Source organism: Xenopus tropicalis, chromosome 5 (genome assembly GCF_000004195.4).
Source record: "Xenopus tropicalis strain Nigerian chromosome 5, UCB_Xtro_10.0, whole genome shotgun sequence".
Taxonomy (NCBI): domain Eukaryota; kingdom Metazoa; phylum Chordata; class Amphibia; order Anura; family Pipidae; genus Xenopus; species Xenopus tropicalis.
In genome coordinates this window covers 139,688,213-139,710,997 of record NC_030681.2, presented here as the reverse complement: position 1 = coordinate 139,710,997, position 22,785 = coordinate 139,688,213, and positions in this window count along the sequence as shown.

Sequence of the window (22,785 nt, the reverse complement as noted above, 5' to 3'; positions counted from 1 at the left end):
CATTCAGGCTTATGTATGGCAAGCACACGGATTATTACTGCGTGAGGCATCTATCATAATGTAAAGCCGATAGCAGGTACAGTTTATCAAATCCGAGACTCATCTACATAAAAATGCACACAGAAGACTTTGCATATATAGTAACTGAGAGAGCATACATCATCATCATCATCATCATCAGGTTACACCTTTGTAAACCTATCTACATTGTAACATAGTAATGTAACACTTGTTTGGCTATGATATGGCAAAACCCAGGCTAGTGATAGGTATAGAGCATGTGTTACATGCGACCTTAATACACAGGAGTGGGCCTCCGCTATATGGGAGGTATTAATGAAGCTGAGGGTGTAGTTAAACTACAACTAGGTAGAGCTTGTGTGGTGCAGATGGAATAATGGACGCCAGAAAGGTTCTTGCTCATGAACTATAGTACAATTTATTCGACAAAGGCACAGCTTAATAGTGCAGCAGGATTATACTCACAGACACAGCAGTATAGAACATGTGATCACCGTGGAAGATACAAAGGTGACACTTAGGCACAGAATACCCCACTTGGAGGATGCACAGAGGATTAGTTGACACCTGAGATATAGACCTTTCAGAAGGGAGTGTTCCGGCCGACTGTGGTCCAGGGGAGAGCTCCTAACACTGGTACCTGGCGTCTAATAAAACCGGTCCCTAAAGAACGACTACAGAGCCGGGGTGGACTAAACCCTTTTACAACTCCTGGTTGGGGCTATTAACTGCCCTTGCTAAATAGGCTGACTACAATCACCACTCCTAGAGGGTGCCATTAATAAATCTGACTGTGCTGGCTTTTCCTCGTTCACGGGGCCCTGTCCCCGACTTATCACTAGGGTATGAGGTCCCCTAGGGTACAAATGGCTTCTGGGCCTATGTTCTGGTCCAGGCTCAGTTGGGATCTGTCCAGAACACAGCATGCGGCCAAAAGAGGAAGACACTCCCTTGTGCAAGACACTATATAGTCTGCCAAGGGGAGTGGTCAACCTGGGCTAAACCTATAGGGGGTAGCCTAATAACTGAAATAGGAGTACAGAGGGCTCTGCCCTATAACAGCACAGATTAGAAAAAGATAAGGGATAACACCATAGGGAGCTTAACCCTATGGGTCCCTATAGTAACATAGTAAGTTAGGTTGAAAAAAGACACACGTCCATCACATAATGCCTATATATAACCTGCCTAACTGCTAGTTGATCAAGAGGAAGGCAAAAACCCCTTCTGGCCCCTCTCTAATTTGGCGAAAAATTCCTTCCTGACTCCAAGATGGCAATTGGACCAGTCCCTGGATAAACTTGTACTAAGAGCTATCGCCCATAACCCTGTATTCCCTAATTTGCTAAAAAGCCATCCAGCCCCTTCTTAAAGCTATATAATGTATCAGCTAGTATGAGAAGTTGTAGACATTGTAACATCAGTGTTTTAGTCCCTCCTCCCCTGCCAGGGTATCAAATAATTCAGTAAGAGTAGGACTGTTTTGCAGCCGGATTTCAGCATCCAGCATACAAATGGTATTCATTCAAGCTTTGGTTGCATGACTTTTGGCCAGGTTGGTGCCATTGAGCCCTGTGGGAGGCTCAATACACTGAAGTTTTCAAAGCCAGAAATGTTTTCACTCCATTTACGAATGCTTGGACCCGAAAATTTTGTGACTTTCAGATCACAACCACAATATTTTCATACGACCGAGAAAAGAATTTGTGACATTTTTGCACATCAAAAATTATGGTGGTTACTCCGAATTTTTTCCAATCGTGATTTTAACCACCCAAAATTTGTGGTTTCATGAATGAATTTATTTATGAGTCTGAATCCCCTTTACGCAATCTATGGAGGCAATTGGTCATGTTTGGCTGCAATTTTTCATAAATCTGCCAGGAAGTAACGAGGATGTTAAGAACATGAAAACTAAAACAGTAAGTAAAGATGTGAGCACTAATCATATAGGCAGAGTGCACTGCATGGAAATGAGCAAATGTAGCTGCCAGTAACACACCGGGGCATTTCCTATACAGGTATAGGACCTGTTATCCAGAATGCTTGGGACCAAAGGTATTTCGGATAAGGGGTCTTTATGTAATTTGGATCTCCATACCATAAGTCTACTAAAAAATCAATAAAACATTAAAACATTATTATTATATTAAACCCAATAGGACTGTTCTGCCCCAATAAGGGGTAATTATATCTTAGTTGGGATCAAGTACAGGTACTGTTTTATTATTACAGAGAAAAGGGAATCATTTAACCATTAAATAAACCCAATAGGGCTGTTCTGCCCCCAATAAGGGGTAATTATATCTTAGTTGGGATCAAGTACAGGTACTGTTTTATTATTACAGAGAAAAGGGAATCATTTAACCATTAAATAAACCCAATAGGGCTGTTCTGCCCCCAATAAGGGGTAATTATATCTTAGTTGGGATCAAGTACAGGTACTGTTTTATTATTACAGAGAAAAGGGAATCATTTAACCATGAAATAAACCCAATAGGGCTGTTCTGCCCCCAATAAGGGGTAATTATATCTTAGTTGGGATCAAGTACAGGTACTGTTTTATTATTACAGGGAAAAGGGAATCATTTAACCATTAAATAAACCCAATAGGGCTGTTCTGCCCCCAATAAGGGGTAATTATATCTTAGTTGGGATCAAGTACAGGTACTGTTTTATTATTACAGAGAAAAGGGAATCATTTAACCATGAAATAAACCCAATAGGGCTGTTCTGCCCCAATAAGGGGTAATTATATCTTAGTTGGGATCAAGTACAGGTACTGTTTTATTATTACAGAGAAAAGGGAAATCAGTTTTAAAATTCGGAATTATTTGGAGTCTATGGGAGATGGGCTTTCAGTAATTCGGAGCTTTCTGGATAACAGGTTTCTGGATTAGCAATCCCATACCTGTATATGTAAAGATTTCAAACATTTTTATTTCCAGATTTTTATCTTGTAAATCAGTATCCTGCCGTCTTCACCCCCTGCAGGGGTCCCCAACACCAGTCCTAGGTGGGAGGGAGACCAGTGGATCAGTGGAGGACCTGCAGAGATTGGGTAAAGGCCGTCGGGGCCCACCAGGGCTGCGTCCCACCAGGTTTTTTCCTGGTGTCCCAGTGGCCCAGCCAGACGTTGCCTAAAGAGCCTCAATAAATTCCCATTAAATGCATGAGCAGATATTATTATGACATTATTGAAAAAAACCTATGGAAGCAGCCCCCCCCCCTTTTTTTTTTTTTTTTACCAATTTTTACATTTGAAAGCACGGGTTAATGCATGGATAGATTAACAATCATACAGAAAGATGAACACATAATGAAGAATAATGAAATGAACAAAACGGGGAAAGTTCTGCTGAAAACGCATTAAACTTTACTTGCTCTATTCAAGCGTAAACAGCTCTATGTGACCTTAACTCCTACATTCTCTTTTATAGCCGCAATAAAGCTCCGATGTGTTCCAGCAATTTCAATTGTGTATATGGAGAAATAATAAAAATGTGGGAGGACAGTTCTTCTCTTAGGAATATTCACGATTCTCAATACAAAGTTAATTACTACTTGGGCAGGATAGTATATTTTTAACTTTTCATAGGAAACAAGCAAAAGCAAAAAAAAAAAATTTCAATCTTTTTATTTTTTTAATTTTAGTTATATACATCAAATTTAACTGTCGTTAAGTGTGCCGTTAAGTGTATGTTCCTGCTGTCAAGTAACTAACTGTCAGCACTAGTGATCTCGTTTCGCCTAAAAATTAGCAAATCGCTAGGAAAATTAGCGAAACGGTGAAAAAACGCACACATTTTTATCACGTGCGCCTTTTTTTTCCCCGCAACCGCGCTCATTTCACAGTGACCACGCCCATGTTGCCATGACTGTGTCCATTTTGATGCAACCACAACTTTTTTTGTTGCGCAGGCAGATTTTTATTGTAAAACTTGCAAAACAATTCGCCAATGGCAAAATGTGGGAATTCGCTGCGAATCCATGCCTGGCGAAAAAATTCACTCATCACTAGTCAGCACCAGTTTCAAGATGGCTCCTTGATCTTACTGAATGCAGTTTGATATGATCAAATACACTTGGCAGGGAAGGGGTTTTTAAAGACAATCTACATTACCAGTATAAGAGTTTCTTAGTTCAAATATTTGTCCCCCCCATGAACTAAAAGCTCAATAGAATTGGGGGTTCAGCTAGGGTTAATAGCCCATGACAATTCCCCCTAGGGTTGCCACCTCTACCAGCTTTCATAGCCTGGCAGGGGGTGTGGTGACGTCATGGGGGCGGGTAGGAGGCGGGGCCGTGATGTTGCGGGGTGTGGAGGAGACTTTTTAAGCCTGGTTGACAAGTCCCCTTTAAGTAAGAATGTGTTAATATGTGCGGGGAAGGATACTGGATACATTTTTTTTATGTGTCGCCCACATCTTTTTTTGTCGCGAACGTCTTTGTTTTTTTTTGTGACCGCCCCCATTTTGCTTTAACCATGACCAATTTGATGCGTTAAAATGGGTTACGGCAAAATGGGTGCATTCTCGACAAAGTGGGGGCGGTCTCAGCAAAAAAAAGATGCGACCATGAAATTAGGCGCAACTATTTTGTTGATACAGGACAAATTTTTACGCAGTGATTTTTCACAGAAGTTTTGCAAAATGACAGTAAAATTTGCGAAACAGCGAAAAATCTGTGAGATACAATTGACTCACAAAATCATCAAACACGTTCGATGAACGACTTTTTTGTCATGCACATTTTTTTATTTGTTGCTCACATCTTTTGTTGTGCGTGTCTTTTTTTTGCCACGACCGCGTCACATAAAAGTGGGCGCGGTCACGTCACATTGTCTTGTGTTTTGCCATGATCGCGCCCACTTTGACTGCAACTTTTTTTGACTTGCAACAAATTGTTACACAGCAAATTTTTGCGGATGTTTCACGAAGCAATTCGCCAATGGCAAAATGCGGAAATTCACTGCAAAAAAATTCATTCATCACTACCAGACGGACACATCTCCAGCAATTACCTACATGAGACAGAAGCACCAGGAGAAATGTTTTGCCCTACTTTTAAAAAACCTGCAATGTCTCCTATAATCACAGACTTTTAGCTTTTGTTTGATATTTTAGATGTTTTGTTAATAAATTCACAAGGTTGTTGTTATTCCAGCAGAGTCACGGGAATCATTTTGTTTTCCAAATGGTCTCAGTCTGTGAGGCCCCTCAGTGAGTCTGAACAAACAGAAGGAATAATATTCTTCGCTCTAGAGTTCCAATCTAGTTGGGATTTGGTTGTGCCGGGCTCAGTATGACAGCCCTGTGCCGCGTACCAGATGTTCTACCACTGATTGTGTTTATTAAATATTGATAGCTTTGTGCCTGTGAGTTACATAAGTTTTCCTTTTTTCTTTCTTTTTTATTTCACTTTAATGCTGCCCTCACAGCAACATTAAGCCCAGATTGAAGGTCAGTTATAGTGAGATTTGGAATAAGACAAGGGTTTACAATCTCTGTAAGCTTTAAGCTGGCCATACACGTGGCGATCTGACGATGTTTCGTGCGACCATCGGTCGCACAAAACATCGTCAGATCCGCCACACACCATTCAGGGCTGAATCGGCAGGTAAGGAGGTAGAAACAATAGGATTTCTACCTCCTTCTGCCGATTCAGCGCTGAAGGGAGAATTTTAGTCAGGCGCCTTCTATGGCGTCCGATCAAAATTTTCAAACTGGTCCGATCGGCGAGTCGGCCGATATCAGCAGCTTCCTGCGAAATCGGTCGACTCGCCGACATACCATACACGCACCAAATATCGTACAAAACGAGGTTTCATACGATATTATCGGTGCGTGTATGGCCACCTTTAGGGTTGCCGGACAGCCCAGTTTCCGGAAGGGCTGTCTGGGTCAAAACCTCCTGCCTGGTTTTCCAAATTAGGAAACTATTTTGTTGATACAGGACAAATTTTTACGCAGTGATTTTTCACAGAAGTTTTGCAAAATGACAGTAAAATTTGCGAAACAGCGAAAAATCTGTGAAATACAATTGACTCACAAAATCATCATAGATGTTTGATGCACGACTTTTTTGTCATGCACATTTTTTTATTTGTTGCTCACATCTTTTGTTGTGCGCGTCTTTTTTTTGCCACGAACGCGCCCAATTTGACCGAATTGGGCACGGTCACATAAAAGTGGGCGCAGTCACGTCACATTGTCTTTTGTTTTGCCATGATCGCGCCCACTTTGACTGCAACTTTTTTTGACTTGCAACAAATTATTACACAGCGAATTTTTGCGAATGTTTCACAAAACAATTCGCCAATGGAAAAATGCGGAAATTCACTGCAATTGACCCAGACAGCCCTTCCGAAAACTGGGCTGTCCGGCAACCCTAAAGCTTACAGAGATTGTAAATCCTTGTCTTATTCCAAATCTCACTATAACTGCCCTTCAGTCTGGGCTTAATGTTGCTGTGAGGGCAGCATTAAAGTGAAATAAAAAAAGAAAGAAAAATGTAAAAAGTGAATTTCCAAATTAGGAAAACCAAGCAGGACTCACTGAGATTGACACGACAATTGGCCAATCTCTGATCGCCGCATCATCGCCCTGCCCAGTGACATTATTGCTCCACTTCTTCCCCACCTCCATGATGTTACAGCCCCACCTCTTCCCCGCCCCCGTGACGTCACCACCCGCCCCCTGCCTGGCGAAAAAAGCCGGTGGAGGTGGCAACTAGTAATGGGCAAAATAATTTGGCAGGCATGGGTTTGCAGTGAATTTCTATTTCGCCATTGCCAGATTATTTTGCGAAACTAAAGATGAAATTTGGCGCACATCAAAAAATTTTGCACAATTTTTTTTTGATGCTCAACATTTTATCAGTTTTGCGTATTTTCCTGTGAATAGAAACGGGACAGATTTGCTCATCGCTAGTGGCAACCCTAGTAAGCTAGCTCTCACTTATATTGAACTTTGTTTGGTCCAAACCAAAGGTCAGACCTCAAAGGGGGGCTTGACCAATAAAAAGTTCAATATCTCTTTAAGAGACGGCCAGCCCAGTATGCAGAGGAGATGCAAAGAGCATTAATGCATAGTCTGGCTGAGGGTACCATCATCTTTGCTGTACAGTACAGTTCCTCTCAGTCTGTCAGTGTGGCTTTAACTTAATATCTCATGTGCTGTCAATGTAGATAAAATGGTTTCCTGGAAGGCTTTCCTCTATTCTTTTCCTGTTTATAGATTTTATTTCTATAACTCACTATATATTAGCATTCATTATGTGGAAAAAGGTGCATATTATGCATTGCTTTTCAACTTTGGCTCCATCTGTCACAATGTTGCTGGATGAGGGAATTTCACTATAAAAAGGTAAATGGCAATAAATTCAAATACCGCTAGTAAAAAAAAAAAATCCGGAGTACTGTTAAAGGCCTGCATGTAAGAACAAATAAAGTACAGGTATGGTACCCATTATCCGGAAACCCATTATCAAGAAAGCTCCGAAATACAGAAAGCCTGTCTCCCATAGACTCCATTTTAATCAAATCATTTAGATTTTTAAAACTGATTTCCTTTTTCTCTGTAAAAATAAAACAGCAGCTTGTATTTGATCCCAACTAAGATATAATTACCCCTTATTGGGGGCAGAACAGCCCTATTGGGTTTATTTAATGGTTAAATGATTCCCTTTTCTCTGTAATAATAAAACAGTACCTGTACTTGATCCCAACTAAGATATAATTACCCCTTATTGGGGGCAGAACAGCCCTATTGGGTTTATTTAATGGTTAAATGATTCCCTTTTCTCTGTAATAATAAAACAGTACCTGTACTTGATCCCAACTAAGATATAATTACCCCTTATTGGGGGCAGAACAGCCCTATTGGGTTTATTTCATGGTTAAATGATTCCCTTTTCTCTGTAATAATAAAACAGTACCTGTACTTGATCCCAACTAAGATATAATTACCCCTTATTGGGGGCAGAACAATCCTATTGGGTTTATTTCATGGTTAAATGATTCCCTTTTCTCTGTAATAATAAAACAGTACCTGTACTTGATCCCAACTAAGATATAATTACCCCTTATTGGGGGCAGAACAGCCCTATTGGGTTTATTTAATGGTTAAATGATTCCCTTTTCTCTGTAATAATAAAACAGTACCTGTGCTTGATCCCAACTAAGATATAATTACCCCTTATTGGGGGCAGAACAGCCCTATTGGGTTTATTTCATGGTTAAATGATTCCCTTTTCTCTGTAATAATAAAACAGTACCTGTATTTGATCCCAACTAAGATATAATTACCCCTTATTGGATGCAAAACAATCCTATTGGGTTTAATTAATGTTTTATTGATTTTTTAGTAGACTTAAGGTAGGAGATCCAAATTATGGGAAGACCCCTTATCCGGAATACCCTTGGTCCTGAGCATTCTGGATAATGGGTCCCATACCTGTACAGGAAATCAGAAAGCTGAGCTGCCCCAGGATATAGTAGAAGGAATGATTCATTATTTGTAGGGGTAGATTTATTGATCCAAAAGGATTCCCCTCGGTTGATCTTCCATCTTATTTGACAGATTTTTTTGCAAATCACAATTATTATTATTATTTTTTCATGTTGGAACTATTTTATTATGGAAGTACAAAACAGGTTCAGATACGACTGATTTAAAACTTATATAGATGGGGCAGCCATTGAAGATGATTAGGGCAATAGGGTAGACATTTACATAGCAGATAACGGATAAGCTGCGTAGAATACAATGGTTTAAGTTGTTACACATGAAGATAAACAGACATCAAATGCCATTCATCTCTCTCACTACAGAACAAGAAACTTTATCATGTGAAATAGAACATTTGTTGCCAAGAAAATTCTATATTATAGGTTCCGTTTGTATCCTTCCCAGACTAATAGAGATTAGCAAAGCCTGAAGATGAAGAAGTATGTAACAATACCGGGTCTGTTTTAGTGAGATACCGACTATCCCTTCAATGGGCCCTCAGACTGAGAGTTTGTTTGGTGCTATAAAAACAATGCATGTATAGAGAATAACAGACCAACAAAAACACAAGATAAGAGCTCACATTAAACAACAGTGTACAAAACATAATTATGAAAGAAGGATCCGCAAGAGGAAAGCATTGGGCTTTGATGGGATATAGCCTGGCACTATAAAGCGGTGGCACATTTCCAACAGATGGTTTGTTTGGATTCCAAACTGTTACATTAAGAAACCACGGACACCTTACATTGAATGTTGTATCCACAAAGCAAATAGCCGCCAAAAAACGTTACGGAAGAAAAGTTCCCGTCTTTGGAAGAAAGCTAAAAAATATTGAATTTGGGGAGTTACTAAACCTGTACATTTTATTCATGGGTTTAATTCAGCAGCCTCAGAAAAAATAATTTCCACCAAAAGGAATGTGAGGTACAGGTATGGGATCTGTTATCTAGAAACCAGTTATCCAGAATTATGGAAAGACTATCTCCCATAGACTCTATTTTAATAAAATAACATTTTAAAAATGATTTCTGTTTTTCTCTGTATAAATAAAACAGTACCTGTACTTGATCCCAACTAAGATATAATTACCCCTTATTGGGGCAGAACAGCCCTATTGGGTTTATTTAATGGTTAAATGATTCCCTTTTCTCTGTAATAATAAAACAGTACCTGTACTGTAAGGGAATCATTTAACCATGAAATAAACCCAATAGGGCTGTTCTGCCCCCAATAAGGGGTAATTATATCTTAGTTGGGATCAAGTACAGGTACTGTTTTATTATTACAGAGAAAAGGGAATCATTTAACCATGAAATAAACCCAATAGGGCTGTTCTGCCCCCAATAAGGGGTTAATTATATCTTAGTTGGGATCAAGTACAGGTACTGTTTTATTATTACAGAGAAAAGGGAATCATTTAACCATTAAATAAACCCAATAGGGCTGTTCTGCCCCCAATAAGGGGTAATTATATCTTAGTTGGGATCAAGTACAGGTACTGTTTTTTTATTACAGAGAAAAATTAAATCATTTAAAAAAATGTGAATTATTTGATTACAATGGAGTCTATGGGAGATGGCCTTTCCGTAATTAAGAACTTTCTGGATAATGGGTTTCCAGATAAGGTGTCCGATACCTGTACTGTAAATGAGTAATAATTCTCTATGGGGTGCAACTGTATTTGTGTTCTTGCTCATAATAAATCAGCCTGCATATTTCATATGGGCTATATTTGCCTTTTTACATACTGTATTCTAATAACTTTTATAAAATTAGTAGCATTTTTTTCTATGACTTTATATACAGATATAATTCAACACTTTGTTTTAAGGTGTTCATTTTTCTTCAGAGCAATAGCCAAATGACTTTTAATCCTAAATCTAGTTCTTGGCTAAAGGGCAGAGACCAATAACGCCATTTGGACCATCTGTTGTTTTAGCTGTACTTGTTGTTTCCCCAAAACTCTTCGGTTTATTTATTTGAGATGACAATGTTATCCATCAGTAGTTTTCTGACCTACAGGAATCACGGCACGGAACATTTCCCGAATCCTTCAGCGGTGCGCTTGGCTTGAAAACAGCCGTATCAAATCCCTGGTGTTAAAGACACAATTCAACAGAAAGAGCAACAAAGGCAATTTTTCAGATGAAAGAATTAATGTACAAAAAAGGTCACAGATACTGCAAAGTAAAAGGTCACGCTACAGATACCATGTCAAGGTCCTTCTGAACTATAAAAATTGGCATTTTGACGCTCTTCTATCAGCGAGAGTAGTAGATATGTTTTATGCTATATGGCATTGGCCATGAGAAAACATCATTCTAGTGTAAATTGTCTACATTTTATCATGAAAGGCCATGCAAACTGCTTTAAATTCTGCTCTGATCAACATAGGCCTGTCATGGATATCCTTCCATCTGTAATATCTGCAAATAAATAAGTTAGATCACTATTACTAAACAGAGTTGTTTTGCCACCAACAATATATGCACCTTATTTACCATACTAATTTCTGTTTTTATAACTACAGAGAATAATTAAATTAGTTGAAAAATGAAGCTTTGTTTGCTTGAAGAGGACTTTATAGGAAATGGATTTCCCATAATTAGAAGCTTCCTGGATAATTGGTTTCTGGATAATAGATTCCATATCATATGCTCTTACTTCCCCTAGAGAAGGGGTCCCCAATCTTTCTTACTCGTGGGCCACAGTCAAATGTAAAAAGACTTGGAGAGCAACACAAGCACCATAAAAGTTCATGGAGGAGCCAAATAAGGGCTGTGATTGGCTATTAGGGGCCACTATGCACGTTATCAGCTTACAGGGGCTTTATTTGGTAGGAAATCTTGTTTTTATTCAACCAAAACTTGCCCCCAAGTCAGGAATTCAAAAATAACTCCCTGGTTTGGGGGCACTGAGAGCAACATCCAAGGGGTTAGGGAGCAACATGTTGCCCCGAGCTGGGGATCACTGCCCTAGAGCGTATGAGATAAAACCATACAAATTAATGGAGCCAATCCACTCCCATTCGCCCCATCCTGAGTATGTGTTGTCAGGCACAGAATCAGCCATATACAGTAGACATGGGGTTGATTTTGGCACGAAAATGCATATTTGCACATTTTGAGGCTGAAATCCACCCTTGTGTGCAATGACAGGCTAATCCCAACTGTCAGTATCTGACCAGACCATTGCACCAGGGCTTGGGATGGGTCCATGCACTGAATACTGAATTTGTGCAGTGGAGTGCAGCATTCCCCTGGGACAGTGGTGGGCAAGCTTATTAGTCAACTGAGCCAAATATCAACAAAACAGCGATTGAAATTTCTTTTCAGAGCCAAAATTTTTAAACTTAAAATATATAGGAAGCTACATTAATTCAGAAGACTCACCTGTGCGGGATTTGCGTAAATTACTGCTGCTCATGAGACTGCAGACTGTCACTGGCTCACGAGTATGAAAGGAGCGAGCCTCCCCTGCACTGTGTATCCCGCCCCCCCCCCCCGCCTGCGCCGTGTCTCCCGTAGCCGTGCGCCGTGTCTCCTGCCCCCCCCTCCTGCCGATTTTTGCTACAGGCAACGAAAGTGTGATTGCACTGTATGTGCGAGCCCGCACCTGGAAGAGCCAAATTCAAGGGGTTAAAGAGCCTCTGTTTGCCCAACACTGCCCTGGGAGAAAGTGCTTGGTAAATAAGCTCTAAAGAGTGTGCACTCTTGCACTCCTTAGCACTCTAGCCCTTGTGTCCCTGGGAACTGTAAATGAGCCCTTAGGACTTCATTTGTTATGCTGTGCAGGCACCCAGCCTGGGTTGGCACATTTCTTATAGAAGAGGTGCATCAGCCTTGGATAGAAGGTTAGCATTTTGGTTTAATTGGGGTGCCCAGAGTCTGGGCCAGCGGGGCACCGACCCAATCCCCACCATCGCTCCCCTCAATCACCCTTCGCCTATTGTGCTGAAGATAAGTATAATGTATGCTTACCTGGAGGGGGGGGTAGACAACAGGGGCCCATAGGCGGAGTGTGGCGGCACCACCAATGATTTAAGCTTTCCTTCTGTTTTAACTCCTCTTTTCCCATTTAATGTTTTTGAAAAAATTAATTATGATGTTTAGAACCATTATGGCAGTAGAAGCCGGGAGTGACAGTGTTCTGTATCAGTTTGCACATAAGGGCTTGTTTACTAAGGCAGAAATGAGAAAAAGTTTTTTCTTTCGCCAGAACTTTCATGAAATAACGAGGTAAAACCTAGTGTTCAGACGGCAATATTTGCCATTTATTTTCACAGCTTCTTTCACTGTTCTTTCTGCAAATTTTATTTTAAACCCCATAATAAATAGGCCCCATAGTGCGGCTTCCAGAATGTTGTTTCTCTAAGGTATATATAATATAACTAATATAGTCATATTAGTTGTATGTGTAGGTTTTGTTTTGGCCTCCAAGTATAAAATTCGATCTAAGTTTTGGAGTTGCTGACCTTGGCAACCAAAAAACAATCTTCTTTTAAATTCTTATTTTTGATTCCATATGTTTCAGTTTAAACTGCTGCCTGGTTGCTAAGCAATAACAAACTGTAATGTTAGTGATACAAATCCCATAAAAGATAAAAAATTAAACCAATTTCAATTTTTCTTAAGGTGGCCAGACATAGGCAGATTTAAGCTGCCAATTTGAGTCATTTAGACCGATTGAGCAGTTTATCTACCCGTGTATGGGGACCCCCAATGGCCCTACCTGACCAATATCTGACCAGGTGTTGATCAGCAGGTTTGATCTTTAAAGGTGCCCATACACTATAAGATCCGCTCGCTTGGCGATGTCGCCAAGCGAGCGGATCTTCACCCGATATCCCCACCTACAGGTGGGCGATATCGGGTAGCAAGTAAGTTAAAAAAAAAAATCCGATCGTTTGGCCCTGGGGCCAAATGATCGGATTACATTTGTGGTTATGGGGCAGTCGGTTCGGGGACCGCATCAACGAGCCGATGCGGTCCCCGATCCGACCGGATTTTCTAACCTGGCCGATCGAGATCTGGCCAATTTCAGGCCAGATATCGATCGGCCAGGCCGCTCTGTTCTGCCCATACACAGGCCGATTAGCTGCCGAATCGGTCCAAGGGACCCATATCGGCAGCTATAGTCGGCCCGTGTATGGGGGCCTTTAGTTGCATCAGGGACCCCATTGGCTCATTTATGCAGTCCTCGCTCATGTCATTCTAATCACCATTGTTATAATTTGATTGTTAGCCCGACATCGCCCACCTTAGATGGGCATATAGTGGAAAGATCCAGGTGAATCTTATAATGTATGGCCATCTTTACGATACCACTTTTTACAACTTATTAGATATTTAGTAAAAATACTGGCCAAGGCTTATATAAAGTACTTCTGACAACTTGGAGGTTGAGACAGATAAAGGATAGTTTTGCTTGGACCATCAGAAAAGATGGAGAGACCCACAACTCTCCTAGATGTTCAGATGAATAAGGCAGCAGAGCAAAGAGGAAATTGGAAGAGAAAACAAGCAGCCAATAGGCCAGGGCAGGAAGTTGACCTGGTCCATGATGATTATCAAAGTTGGTATCTAGGCAAAGAGTTAGGGCAGGTAGCCAGAATCAATGGGCAAGAACCAGAAGATTAGCACTAAGAAGAAATGAGCTCTATGTGGCCAAAGTAACCCAAGCACAACACCTACCAGCACTGTAGCACTTTCCTTCCAGTGAGCTTTGCCTTACCCCTGCTGAGCCATGCTTGCTATATATATTTCCACTTTTTATATTTTCTCTCTGTAAGAGCCTACTAAGAACGCTTCTCTGTATAATTCTGTGCTGAGGGATACAGATCCTTAAATCCTCTATTAATAATAAATTGCATATTTCCAGTAATTGAATCAACTTAATATTTGCCCGTAATACTAAGATTAAGAAGTTACTTATACTAAGATATTTTTATATAACAAGCCGCACTCTGTTCTGTACAATAGAAGAATGTAATAGGAGAAAGATTCTCTCTATGATTTTCTTTGGCGTCAGTCACATGAATACAAGCAAGGTTATTACTGATTTAATAGGAAGATCTTATCAGACGGTTATAGAGTTTATAATGCTGTCTGTGGACTATGATCCAAAGCTGAGATGGTAATAATGCTTTCTAAATCTGCAGTTCATGGTTGATAAAATAGCGATTTATCTTTGTATATTACAGCAGATTGTTGTGTCATGGATTTGGACTTGCGCCGTTCAACCAATTTGTATGAAGCTTGTTATCATTTACTGTATTGCTTTACTAGCTGGTGAGTGAGGGGATGGGAACAGGGTCCTTCTACCTAAAGTTAAAAAATAATAATTGAAGGCCGCCCCTAGTTTCATGTCAAAATCGCCGGTCATGTTACCTTTGCATAAAATGGAAATCTGTCTATGTTTTATTCAGGGGGATTCAATAATTCAAGCCCTTCAGCTGAACGTGACTTGAATAATTCCAGGAAACCTCTCTGTGAGCCTCACATGGAGTAGATTTGCTTTCTGAGCGAGAGGAACAGGTGCTCCATATAATTGGGTAGGATGCGATATTACTGTCATTCAGATAGCGTGCCGTTTGGAAGAGCCCAGAAGGAAGTGTGAGCCCCTATGCCAGGCAGCCTTCAGGGGTTCTGAGCTTGCCGCAAATCAAGCATTACAGCCGGTTCCCAGCATTAGGACCTGTCAGTACGGCACAAACTTTTGAAGACTTTCCTCTATTTTTGGTGATTGCAAAGTCATACGAAATGACAGCTCTCTGGAAAACCCGACTGCGTGCGTGTGCGATGACAGATCTGCGCTGGTTTACTCGCATTAATGTATTACAACCGATGTGTAGGAAGTAGGCGAGTAACACAGACATGTAGTGATGAGCGAAGTGGCATAAAATCCGCAAAATGCATTTGTCGCCTGACTTTTTTGTCATCTGCGTCTTTTTTTTTTTTTGTCGCCCACATCTTTTTTTTCCCTGCGGCCATTTTGCCGTGACCGCGAGCGTTTTTGACGCGCGACAAATTTTTCTGCGACAAATTTGCACAGAAGTTTCGAGAAACAATTTGCCAATGTCAAAATGCGGAAATTCGCTCCGAATTCATGCCTGGTGAAAAAATTTGCTCATCACCATAGACAAGCTGTAATCCAGGTTATGCTTTAATAAGCTTAAGTACACATTCCTACAAAATGCAGATTATATGATAAAGATAATAATAGAAATAGATAGATAATAATAGATAGATATATAGGTAATAGAATAATGGATAGATAGATAATAGAAATCTGATTTTACAAAATATATATATTTTTACAAAATATAAAATCAGGGTTCTACTGTAGTCAGGCACCTACAGGCAATGTGCAATATCAAGCACAAATAGCATGTTGTATTTTCCCACAATGCAGTGGTTTTCCCAGAATTCCAAAGTAATTACGGACACCAACAGGCAATTTCGCCCCCATCACTAGCCTACTGTGCAAGCCTGGTTGGTTTAGATTGGAGCAGAGGCAGTGAGCATGCTCAGTAGGCACCTCTTTGAGGTTTTCAGAGATGGAGGGCTTAAAAAGCAAAAGAGGCAGAGCTTCACACTAGACAAGGAAGTCAGTAAAAGAGCTGCAGACCAGCTGATTGTAACAGAGAAACAAAATAAATCTGTGTGCAGGGAGGTATGTTATTCTGGGGGCTGTTTAGAGCAATATTAGATTTAAAAATAAAGGCTTAGTTATCCTTTAAATTCCATGTTATAGAAGCACTGTTCTGTTTAAAGACAAGAAGTATAAAGAGGTGACATTCAGTGAGAAAGTCACTAATAAAGCAAAACATTATTATATCTGTGATACTTTGGTAAGTTAGGGAAGTACTTTTGGGTGAATAATTACGATGATACCATCAACTTTATAAGTTATATAGCAACGCGCGCTCTGCAGTTAAAACACATTAGGGGACATTCATCAACGAGCCGTTTAAGCTGGGAGATTCCAAATGACTGATTTATGAAGTGCTGAGCGCCACTCCTCTCCCACTGAGCTGATTAATATTAGGTGATATGAGTAAGTGTTCCGCTACTTCCATCTCATATAGTCACGGAGCCGTAATATTCTGCGTGAAGCCAAATAGAAGCAAATGAAACCGTTTCATTTCACTGCTCATTTGCTTTCTGCTGTTTGCGCTGCTCAAGTAACACAATTAGCCTCGAATTAATAAAAAAACTTAAAAACATCAAGTTTTATTCTTTTTGCAAACATCAAATATACACGGACGGATTAAAAAACCTTTCCTGCTTGAGAAAAGGTATTGTTGGCTTAGGGCAGTGATCCACAACCAGTGGCTCGGGGGCAACATGTTGCTCACCAACCCCTTGGATGTTGCTCCCAGTGCCCCCAAACCAGGGAGTTATTTTTGAATTCCTGACTTGGGGGCAAGTTTTGATTGAATAAAAACAAGATTTCCTACCAAATAAAGCCCCCTGTAGGTTGCCAGTCCCCATAGGGGCCACCAAATAGCCAATCACAGCCCTTATTTGGCATCCCCAGGAACTTTTTTTTATGCTTGTGTTGCTCCCTGACACGTTTTACATTTGAGTGCGGCTCGTGGGTAATAATAGTTGCCGACTAGTGATGAGCGAATCTGTCCCATTTCGCTTTGTTCAAAAATTTGCTAAATGGCGAAAAATCTGCAAAACACGTTTGACATGGGACAAACACGTTTGACATGGGACAAAAAATTTACGCATCAAGCGTATTTTGGAGATTTTCCGACGTTTCACGAATTTTACAGAGGTTTTGCATTTTTTCGACGTTTTGTGGATTTTTCACGAATTTTACTGTAGTTTCACAAATTTCTCGCCATCTTTTCTTGTTGCCCGCTTTGTTTTTCGTTTGCCATGACTGCTTATTTTGACGTGAAAAAATTGTTTGGACACGCGCCAAATTTTTCTGTGGTGGATTTTCAGTAAAATTCGCAAAATGTCTAAAAATCTGCAAAACATGTTTGTCGCGTGACAAAATAGCCGTGCATGAAACACACAGATTTTTTGCCATTTCGCAAACTTTACTGTCGTTTCACAAATTTTTCGCCGTCTAATTTTGTTCCTTCGAAAAGTAGGAATAAATACCGTTTTCTATGCTGAAATCCAGCTGCAAAACGGTTCTACTCTTTCTGCATCATTTGAAATCCTGACGGGGGAGGAGGGACTAAAACATTGATGTTACAAATTCTCCACAGCTTACAGGCAGCATGCAGGAACTACATAACCCACTACTTTCCTTTTTAGCATTACATTTTTATTTTATCTCAAAGTAGTCAGCCAGATCAACTGGAGAACAGGGGGGCAGGCTTAGGTAACTGCTGCAATTTTAATTGATGTATATTGCAAAGTTGCTTGAAATTATGTTTACTTTTCAAAAAGCTGAAGTTGTGTTTGGGTGGAGTTCCCCTTTAATGTTATCAGGACTGTTTGAGTTATAACAGAAACTTACTATCAGTGCTAGTGCAGGTAGTTACTAAAATTCTCTAATGTACATTTTGGATCCAAGAACCACTTGCTCTGCCATCCAGTTTCAATTTATGTTAATAGAAATAGATTATATACAGTGATGGGCAGTGGGTGCTGACACCCCAAATATATAAAATATAGTGAAAGGCAGTTGGAACCCTTTAAAAAAAAGTTACTTTGAGAATTGAGTAGGAGTCAGCATCCAACAAGTCATATAGGCTCACAGTGTAATGCAGCTCCTCCCCTCACCTTGTTCCAATATGAAGTTCTGGGACTTGATACCCTCTGTTTTACAGAGAATCTGTGCTCCGCCTGATATGGAATCAGAGAGACTTCCAATCCCAGAATCCACCACTTCACAATAGAACAATGTGAGGGAGTGGTTGTATGACACTGTGAGTCTAAGGGGGGTGGGGAAATGGCTCCAATGAGCATAGTAACAGACTATCACGGTTTCCTTTCAATCGGTGGAAAGAGATATATCTGTGTGGGGAAAATACATTTTATTTACTGCTGGAAGTTTAGATATGCAACTTATTTTTAATATAAGCCCAATTGGACAATCTGGGGGGATACATATCCCCTTTAATAAAGCAATGGAACAGTGTACTAGTGGCAAAAGTATCATTAAAATGCTTTCTTTCCTTTGCACAAAAATATACGTTAAGTAAAGAATTTCTCACATCTGGGAATAACCCACAAAACTGCATAAAACTAAACAGTCACAAGGAATCAGGCAAAATCCAGGCAAAGCCCAAAGGCCGAGCAGTTTAAATATTTAGTCACTTCTTATTTGTCTCTGTGTATAATAAGAATTTAGTAAATAAAATGCTTAAAAATAGACCAAGGAAGGGCAAATGCTAATTCTCAGATGCAGAATCAGCCAGTCTTTGTTCTCCGGCTGCGTTTGATCTCCGCATTCAAACTAATCTCCTTTCCATATTTATCTCCTGGGCCGGGGGTCCAATAAACATCAAGCACCTTTCTATCTGAGCTCGGCCTGGTTTTATTGTTTTGGAAGGAAAACAAAATCCCATCCATTTTTATGTGCCAACATATATTTCCCTAAAGCGTTCCATAAACATGTTACGGAATATATCGCCTGCATTAACGGCTACACTCGGCCGTGGCACTTCATTTCCTTAATCTCTTTTTCATCCTTATTTAAAAGCACAACTTATCATAATAATTTCCAATCTATTTGCCTTTTATGTCCGTTTGTGTAGATAATGTGTTTAAATGAGACTGGATCCAAGGACTCTTCAATTCCATCTTCCTTATCTTTGTAGTTCCATCTGATATCATTGATTGGGCTCATAGCTGAGCTATTCGGTGCTATTTTCTAACCTTAGCCTTCATGTTCAGTAAATGCAGAAGAACCATCCCTTTCCCAGACGCACTGCGAGTAAAGTGGCCCGCAACTACCCCATTTCTTAGCTCAGATTCCACCCTAAGCAACAAAAATAAGAACAACACCCCACCCCGTGCACCCACAAGTGGATATCCCTTGGTAGACCTGGCAGTGGCTAAGGAGGGTATTTATTTCATTTTCTAACCCCCCCCCCCCAAGGCTGGCACCCTTGGCACAGACCCTTGGTTGTTGTGGGTTACTTCACCCAGACAAACCTTGTACCTTTTATTATATTCCTCCTATAGGCCCATTGGCAAAGGGCAAAATTGCTTCAAAAGATTTATGGCACCAATGGGGCATTGCCATCATACATAAACATCCATTTCTACGTCTACATTACTACTCTGCCATGTATGGGGTAAAGCACAAAAATAAAGCACCCTATTGCATGTTACCCTGTGGGTTTTGCCCCGAATCCCAGCATTTTGTGCTCCTTGAATGGAGGGTAAAGGGCTGCACCTCCCTCTGAATGTGATTCTGCTTTGGGAAAAAAATGCAAGAAAAAATGCCAAAGGCTAGTTAACATTTCTCCATGCTAAAAAAAAGCAATGATGTGTGAAGTGAAACGTGCTAAGATCATTCACACCCCAGTAGAGCTTACAAACAGCCCTTTAGGCCCCATTTATCCTGCCTGGATGTTTTTGGGGTGCAGGAAGAATTCAGAATAACCCCCCGCAGACAACATGCAAACACCTTTACTTTTATCAGCAAACTCTTTCCTACTCACTTAGTCATGGGTTAAGTGCCCCTTAGGGCATGAAATGCGTAGGGATTGTGGAGATGCTTCATGTTTTAGTGTAACTTTGAATAAAGTCTTTTTTACGTTTAAACTTTGTGACCCCGGGGTTGATCCATAAGTGCCTATATGCCCATAGTGGCTGCTGCTTTGGCTTTATGCCCCCCACGCTGAGGGGCTGGGGCTGGTGCGCCAGGACCACCACTTGGAGAGTTTCTTTTCACTATTGGTCATTTTGTGCCTTCAGTTTTGGATTTTTCCATCTTCAGAGGATTGTAAATTCCCTGCTAGGGCCGGGGCTGGAACTACAATGTAATTGCTGGTAAATCCGGAATACCCAACCTGGAATACCCCTGAGGCTTGAGAAAGGGCTGGTGCCCAACACGCTGTTGGCACAATAAACACATTCTACACGGAATCCGAGTGCTGCAGTGTGTTTATCAGTTGATTTGTAATACCCTACAAATTCCTCCCTTTTTGACCCTCTTTGCTGATGGATTACCCCTTATAAGGTCAGACCTAAACTCTGCTCTTTTCCCCACCCACTCCGCCCAATTCCCCACCCACTCCACCCAATTCCCCACCCACTCCGCCCAATTCCCCACCCACTCCGCCCATTTCCCCACCCACTCCGCCCATTTCCCCACCCACTCCGCCCAATTCCCCACCCACTCCGCCCATTTCCCCACCCACTCCGTCCATTTCCCCACCCACTCCGCCCATTTCCCCATCCCACTCCGCCCATTTCCCCATCCCACTCCACCCATTTCCCCACCCACTCTACCCATTTCTCCACCCTTTGTACCCATTTGCTCACCCCATGTGATATCCCCACCTGCTGCTCCGGCCCGAAGGCCAGTATAATAGTAAAAAAAAAAGGTGGCAACTAATGATGAGCGAATCTGTCCTGTTTTGCTTTGCTGTAAAATTCACGAAACGACCAGAAAATTCGCGAAACTGCATAAAATCTGTGAAACGTGTTTGTTGCGCTATTTTGTCTTTTTATGTCGCCCGCAATTTTTTTTGTCACCTGTGTGTTTTTTTTTATGCATTTGTGCCCATTTTGATGCAACTGCACCCCAATTTGAAGTTTTTTGATGCCACCATGACTTTTTTTAAAACGCAACAAATTTATCCGCAGCAAATTTTTGCCCAATGGCAGAGAGTGATGTATAAATATGCCTACGGCACTTTGTGCTCACCTGTGGCTTCCAAGAACTCTGGGTATACTTGCAGGTAATACCTAAAATCCTCCATTTTTTCCCAGCCTGCTTCAGGGTTTAGCTGCCATGCTGGGAACAAATAGCCCTGCAGGTAATTTATAGATGTACATTTTGTAGCCTCAGCACTAAGGGACCAGATTCTTTGCCCAACAAGCCTACAGGGGCTGCTCCATCTGCTTTATACTAACAGGCAGAGGAATCTGGGGGGAAGAGAGGATAAAACTGACATTAAAAGGGAGATCAAAACTTTTTGAAAACAAGAAGGAGAAAGTGCTGGGACTGAAGGGGGTGGAGGGCAGAGAAAGAGAGGAAGATGGTGGGACCCTAAGCAAAAATAGGGATAGATAGACAGCGCCACCTTGCTGCAGATGGAGAAAGTGCTGGGACTGAAGGGGGTGGAGGGCAAATAAAGAAAGATGGTGGGACCCTAAGCACAAATAGGGATGGGCAGACAGCGCCACCTTGCTGCAGAGGGAGAAAGTGCTGATATTACAGCTTAACTATATATACCGTATATATCCATATTATTTTTAAGAGATAATCGTTATTTCCAGGGAGAATTAAAGCGTGGCATTCTCATCCAGTGTGTAATGTGCTCAGTTAGCTATCCATTGGAATATGTCTGCAAATTCTCCAGAAAAATGAATTTAACAAATAATGTCCTTTTAACGCTTTCACTTTTGAAATATTTTAAAGAAACTCGGGTGAAACTTTAACTAATGTTCGCACATTGTCCGGCCAATGCTGGTTACACAGCGCCACCTACTGGGGAGATACAGATATAACGCCAATACGCAATACTAAATACCAACCAAGTAGCATCTCTCGGATTTATACAAAATATTCACGAATGTTGTCTATAAACCCACCAGTAATAAACATTATTACAATACATTATTTCCAGGCTCAGATCTGTATAATGAAGTGCATAGTGTACTTGATTTTGTGCTAAAATGCACAATGCAAGCTCAGCCCCCCTGAACCCCCCTATGTACTGTATATGGTTTCTCCTTTGCCACAATGTACTGCTGAGTAGGTCTCTGATTGGTCATATGGGCAGTGGTAACAATATGGTGATGCGCCACTATATTCTATGATACTGCAATCTGATTGGTTGGGTGGGGGGGCTATCATTGTCAGTACATGGTACATTTGGCACATGTATTATTATTAACATTTATTTATAAAGCGCCAATATGTTCTGCAGCGCTGTACAATAAGTGGGTTTTAGTGATGAGCGAATCTGTCCCGTTTCATTTCGCCATAAAATATGCAAAATGCATTTGTCACACGATTTTTTTTCTCATGTGTCTTTTTTGTCGCCCGCATCTTTTTTTTTGTCACCCGCTTTTTTTGACACGACCGCCTCCTTTTTATG